The 6,952-nt window shown below is 38.3% G+C and overlaps 1 long non-coding RNA gene across 1 annotated transcript in view; it reads right to left on the reverse strand.

The window, feature by feature from the left end:
* The window catches only part of LOC128644146 (uncharacterized), a 37,518-nt gene extending 32,864 nt beyond the window's left edge, over positions 1-4,654 (reverse strand). The window contains exon 1 of the long non-coding RNA XR_008399932.1: positions 4,550-4,654. This is a non-coding gene — a long non-coding RNA (uncharacterized LOC128644146). The remainder of the gene's footprint in view (positions 1-4,549) is intronic.
* Positions 4,655-6,952: the final 2,298 nt, after the last annotated feature.

Raw genomic sequence — 6,952 nt, forward strand, 5'->3', positions numbered from 1 at the left:
ACTAGATGGGTATTAGACCCATCATGTGAAGGAGGGATTTCCCCTCTTAAATGAGGGATCACACCCCACTCTAATTTTCAAGGGATTACCATAGTAGTTATCACTTGCATTACTGTGTTTGTGGGGGAGGGGCAGTTTTAGAACCCATATTTTCACCATAAAACACAAAAGGGTATGAAACTCCAGTTTAAAACAGTGTGGGAACTCATACTCCTACCTTTAGTAGGGGAGTGTCAGTTTTATGCCAATTACCTACCTAATGTATGGGAAGCTTTGTCCCCAAAGGTGCCCCTATCTCCTAAAGACAGCATACAACACCACTGATATCAAAGAGGGGGATTGCCCATAATCAAATGGGTGGTTTCATGCCCCTTGAAATAGCAGGCAATTGACATAGAAATAACTTACATACTTGGTCCCTTTTGAAGCTCTCTGGGATATAAGTGGGATTCTTGCACTCCAAAATATGCATTACAACATGGCAAGTGACCCCTTTTTTAACAAAAATGTGAGATCCCTCTTTTGAAGGAGGTTATCTACTGATTGTGTAAACAGTGATCATCTGTAAGTAATAAGAATACGGAACAATATCAGGGGGGTGGGTATCCTCTATGTGGCCTCCCACATTACATACTTAACCTTGAGATCCCTTATTTGAAAGCAGCATCCTGCCCTTTCCAATGAGTGGTCCTGTGTTCAACCACTGCCAGCTGATTGTCACAAATACCTTTCAACTTTGAATCTATTTGTTGAGTTCTGATGCTTTAAGAAGCCTTTATTAAACCCCTCATAATATCCTGCACTTGAAAGAGTGAGGTTTAATGATTTCACTAAGAGGTTTCATGTCCTTATCGCTAGTGATCATTATAGTGAGATTGATCATCTGGCAGTAACCACTGGCCTCATTTATTTGCACTGTTGATGTTGGGGCTCATAGAACAATGCCTGTCAGAACTAATAAAAAAAAATAAAATGAACTGGGAAAATGTGAATGATGATATTTTGTGAGAGATAGAAGAGATAAGAGTAACATGCATACAGTATTAAACTACCCCTCTGGTCTTCATAATTTTGTGTAATATTTGTATTGTTATATATTTTATGCATGAATTGCAAGACAGTGCATAGTGACAAAGGAGACCTGATGATAAATGTGAGTTTGAAATAATGATTGTGCCGCTACTTTACTAGGTACACCCCAGCGCCGCTACTTTACTAGGTACACCCCCGCTACTTTACTAGGTACACCCCCGCTACTTTACTAGGTACACCCCAGCGCCGCTACTTTACTAGGTACACCCCCACTACTTTACTAGGTACACCACAGACGTAATTATTTTTGCATTTCATACAGTGGGGTTTTCTCTTCACTACAATTCAGATTTTAGAACTGGATTTATGACCAAAGTACATGAAGACCGGATGAGAAAGGGTTTAAAACAGGTTGGTCAATTACTTATGAATCAGGGAAAAGTAAAACTTTTTGGATATTTTAAAAGACCATTTGATCTTTCTAACAAACAGATTAAAAAAAGTTAACTAACTAAGATGTTGGCGTTGCATGTGAGAGATTGGAATTGAGGACTATGAGTTAAAATTACATAAACATGAAAGAGCTTATCCAAAGTTTATTAAGTTATAGAAATGATTACAGCAAAAAAAAAAAATCAATATTGCAAAAAGGTTAACGGACAAAGCAAATAGGAAAAGATTGTTACTATTTTAGTTAAAGGGACATGAAACAAACGTTCTCTTATGATTTAGAGTAAACATTTTTAAACAACTTTACAATATACATTTTGAGTCATTCTCTTAGTATCCTTCATTGAATGAGCAGCAATGCACTATTGGGAGCTAGCTGAACATGTTAAGCCAATGACAAGAGGCATATATGTGCAACCACCAATCAGCAGCTAACAACCACATCCTTAGCCTATCTAGTTATGGTTTTTAACAAAGGATATCAAGAGAAAGAAGCAAAGTGAAAAATTGTTTAAAAATTGGGGATTCTTGTCCCTTTAAGGATAGAAGCTCTAGTAACATGGAACAAGCAGCAGGTGCAGCAAACAAGGGATTTATTTAGGTGAAACAAATGGAAATAAAAGCTTGTAATGGCTACAGATCCCATGGGAATTGCACACATAATTAAAACAGTTTATCAGGCAAAGCCCCAGTTAGCATAAGGTGGTGTAGTAAAGGTTTGGCTAAACTGACCAATCAAAAGTCCAGGATACAAACAAGTAAGGCAGCAGTGTTGTAAAAAAAAAGGATATTCACAGGTCTAGTAGTAACTGCACAAGCCATGAAAGTAAAGACTAAGTATACAACAGTACAAGGTGCAGCTGAACCAGACCGTCAAAATCCAGGAATCAAATAATGTTAATAACAAATAAATATATCCTGGGGTCTCATTTAAAGGGATAGAAATTTCAAACTTAAAAAGTTTTATGACTCAGAATACAATTTTAAACAAATTTCCAATTTAATTATATAATCAATTTTGCGTAGTTCTCTTTGTATCCTTTGTTAAAGTGTTATCCCAGGTGAACTCAGGAGTGTGCATGTGTCTTTAGCCATCTGGCAGCAGTGCTTGCAACCATGTTTATAGCAATGTTATACATAATTATAAACTCTGCTGCCATAGAATGATACAGACCCTCTGCAGCAGCAGAGGTCCAACTATGTATAACATCATTATAAACATTGTTATAAACACTGCTGCCATAGAATGATACAGACACTGCAGCAGAGGTCACAACTATGTATAACATCATTATAAACATTGTTATAAACACTGCTGCTATAGAGGTTGCAACTATGTATAACATCATTATAAACATTGTTATAAACACTGCTGCCATAGAATGATACAGACACTGCAGCAGCAGAGGTCACAACTATGTATAACATCATTATAAACATGGTTATAAACACTGCTGCCATAGAATGATAGACACTGCAGCAGCAGAGGTCACAACTATGTATAACATCATTATAAACATTGTTATAAACACTGCAGCAGCAGAGGTCACAACTATGTATAACATCATTATAAACATTGTTATAAACACTGCTGCCATAGAATGATACAGACACTGCAGCAGCAGAGGTCACAACTATGTATAACATCATTATAAACATTGTTATAAACACTGCTGCCATAGAATGATACAGACCCTGCAGCAGCAGCAGAGGTCACAACTATGTATAACATCATTATAAACATTGTTATAAACACTGCTGCCATAGAATGATACAGACACTGCAGCAGCAGAGGTCACAACTATGTATAACATCATTATAAACATGGTTATAAACACTGCTGCCATAGAATGATACAGACACTGCAGCAGCAGAGGTCACAACTATGTATAACATCATTATAAACATTGTTATAAACACTGCTGCTATAGAGGTTGCAGCTATGTATAACATTATAAACATTGTTATAAACACTGCTGCCATAGAATGATACAGACACTGCAGCAGCAGCAGAGGTCACAACTATGTATAACATCATTATAAACATTGTTATAAACACTGCTGCCATAGAATGATACAGACACTGCAGCAGCAGCAGAGGTCACAACTATGTATAACATCATTATAAACATTGTTATAAACACTGCTGCCATAGAATGATACAGACCCTGCAGCAGCAGCAGCAGAGGTCACAACTATGTATAACATCATTATAAACATTGTTATAAACACTGCTGCCATAGAATGATACAGACCCTCTGCAGCAGAGGTCACAACTATGTATAACATCATTATAAACATTGTTATAAACACTGCTGCCATAGAATGATACAGACACTGCAGCAGCAGAGGTCACAACTATGTATAACATCATTATAAACATTGTTATAAACACTGCTGCCATAGAATGATACAGACCCTCTGCAGCAGAGGTCACAACTATGTATAACATCATTATAAACATTGCTATAAACACTGCTGCCATAGAATGATACAGACACTGCAGCAGCAGAGGTCACAACTATGTATAACATCATTATAAACATTGTTATAAACACTGCTGCCATAGAATGATACAGACACTGCAGCAGCAGAGGTCACAACTATGTATAACATCATTATAAACATTGTTATAAACACTGCTGCCATAGAATGATACAGATACTGCAGCAGCAGCAGAGGTCACAACTATGTATAACATCATTATAAACATTGTTATAAACACTGCTGCCATAAAATGATACAGACACTGCAGCAGCAGAGGTCACAACTATGTATAACATCATTATAAACATTGTTATAAAAACTGCTGCCATAGAGGTTGCAACTATGTATAACATCATTATAAACATTGTTATAAACATTGCTGCCAGAGGGCTTAGGACACATGCATGCTCCAGAGCTTACACAGGGTTACTGCTTAACAAAAGGAGACCAAGAGAACTAAGTAAATGTAACACTTTATAAAACTGTATTTCCTATCAATGGCTTTACTGCCCCTTTAGTTTATAAGGCAGAGTACAGGGCAGTACAATACTCAGGCTCAGGACAAACAAAAGGTCATTACCAGGTTACAGCTATGCAGCTTCCAGCAAACCAGGGTCAATAGAAGAAATGCAGGAGCTCAGGATATCAGCAGCATGAGGAAAGCCCATCTCAGTGTAGTTTAAATAATACATTAGCAAGGAAGTACTCTAGCAGCCATCTTGTACAGGGCAGACAGGAAGTGCTCCATCGGCCATGATACATTCTGGCAGCAATGCAGATAGTAAGGGAACACCAGAGAAAGGTAATTGTCACATCATACAGGGCAGACAGGAAGTGCTCCGTCAGCCATGATACATTCTGGCAGCAATGCAGATAGTAAGGGAACACCAGAGAAAGGTAATTGTCACATCATACAGGGCAGACAGGAAGTGCTCCGTCAGCCATGATACATTCTGGCAGCAATGCAGATAGTAAGGGAACACCAGAGAAAGGTAATTGTTACATCATACAGGGCAGACAGGAAGTGCTCCATCAGCCATGATACATTCTGGCAGCAATGCAAATAGTAAGGGAACAACAGCGAAAGGTAATTGACACATCTTGTACAGAGCAGAAAGGAAGTGCTCCGTCAGCCATGATACATTCTGGCAACAATGCAGATAGTAAGGGTGTTCTAAAATAAGTTGTATACCGCATAAAAATGCGAGACCTACGTCAATTCCAGTGATGTGAATCAGCTGCTGGGGGTGTGTGGTGCTTAATGCGCATGCGCAAGAGGCCCAACCTCCTCCAAACAGCTGTTTAAGGTGACTTACTTGAAAACAATGGGTCAAAGAATTCTATGGGCCGTGCCAGGCATGAGCACATGGCCCTACTCTTCACTCATCAGACAAGGCACTAGCGGCACACTGGACTCTATTGGTTGTACAGCCACTGACTTCATGGACACACAGACCAATCAGATAATGCAGTAATGTTTTTTACTATGTATTATCTGATCGGTCTGTGTAGACCGTTTGATTTGCCCACCTCCATTCAATTTCCAAATTGTTCCATCACACGCCGCCGACTTTCTGTGCCTGGGGGGGGGGGGGGGTTGTGCTTATGGGGTTTACAGGGGGTGCTGATGGGGCTTACGTAAGTTATACAGGGGGTGCTTATGGGGTTTACAGGGGGTTCTGATGGGGCTTATATAGGTTACCCCCTCTGTAACCCCCATATAGGTGTCCTCATAAATCCCCCTCCCCTTTTTGACCTCCTTAAGTGGATTTTGGGGAAATGGTAAAACATGTGTTTCTTTATTTTTAACCCCTTAAGGACAAGGCCATTTTTCAATTTCTTACCCTTAAGGACCAGGGCTATTTTTACATTTCTGCGGTGTTTGTGTTTAGCTGTAATTTTCCTCTTACTCGTTTACTGCACCCACACATATTATATACCGTTTTTCTCGCCATTAAATGGACTTTCTAAAGACAGCGTTATTTTCATCATATCTTATAATTAACCATAAAAAAATTATAAAATATGATGAAAAAATGGAAAAAAACACACGTTTTCTAACTTTGACCCCCAAAATCTGTTGCACATCTACAACCACCAAAAAACACCCATGCTAAATAGTTTCTAAATTTTGTCCTGAGTTTAGAAATACTCAATATTTATATGGTATTTGCTTTTTTTGTAAGTTATAGGGCAATAAGTACAAATAGCACTTTGCTATTTCCAAACCATTTTTTTTTTCAAAATGAGCGCTAGTTACATTGGAACCCTGATATCTGTCAGGAATCCCTGAATATCCCTTGACATGTATATTTTTTTTTTTAGTAGACATCCCAAAGTATTGATCTAGGCCCATTTTGGTCTATTTCATGCCACCATTTCACCGCCAAATGCAATCAAATAAATAAAATTGTTCACTTTTTCACAAACTTTTTCACAAATATTAGGATTCTCACTGAAATTATTTACAAACAACTTGTGCAATTATGGCACAAATGGTTGTAAATGTTTCTCTGGGATCCCCTTTGTTTATAAATAGCAGACATAAATGGCTTTGGCGTTGCTTTTTGGTAATTAGAAGGCCGCTAAATGCTGCTGCGCACCACATTTGTATTAGGCCCAACAGTGAAGGGGTTAATTAGGTAGCTTGTAGGGAGCTTGTAGGGTTAATTTTAGCTTTAGGGTAGTGTAGTAGACAACCCAAAGTATTGATCTAGGCCAATTTTGATATATTTCATGCCACCATTTCACCGCCAAATGCGATCAAATAAAAAAAATTGTTCACTTTTTCACTAAATTTGGGTTTCTCACTGAAATTATTTACAAACAGCTTGTGCAATTATGGCACAAATGGTTGTAAATGCTTCTCTGGGATCCCCTTTGTTCAGAAATAGCAGACATATATGGCTTTGGCATTGCTTTTTGGTAATTAGAAGGCCGCTAAATGCGCTGCGCACCAAACTTGTATTATGCCCAGCAGTGA

The sequence above is a fragment of the Bombina bombina genome, unplaced genomic scaffold (assembly GCF_027579735.1).
Source record: "Bombina bombina isolate aBomBom1 unplaced genomic scaffold, aBomBom1.pri scaffold_567, whole genome shotgun sequence".
Taxonomy (NCBI): domain Eukaryota; kingdom Metazoa; phylum Chordata; class Amphibia; order Anura; family Bombinatoridae; genus Bombina; species Bombina bombina.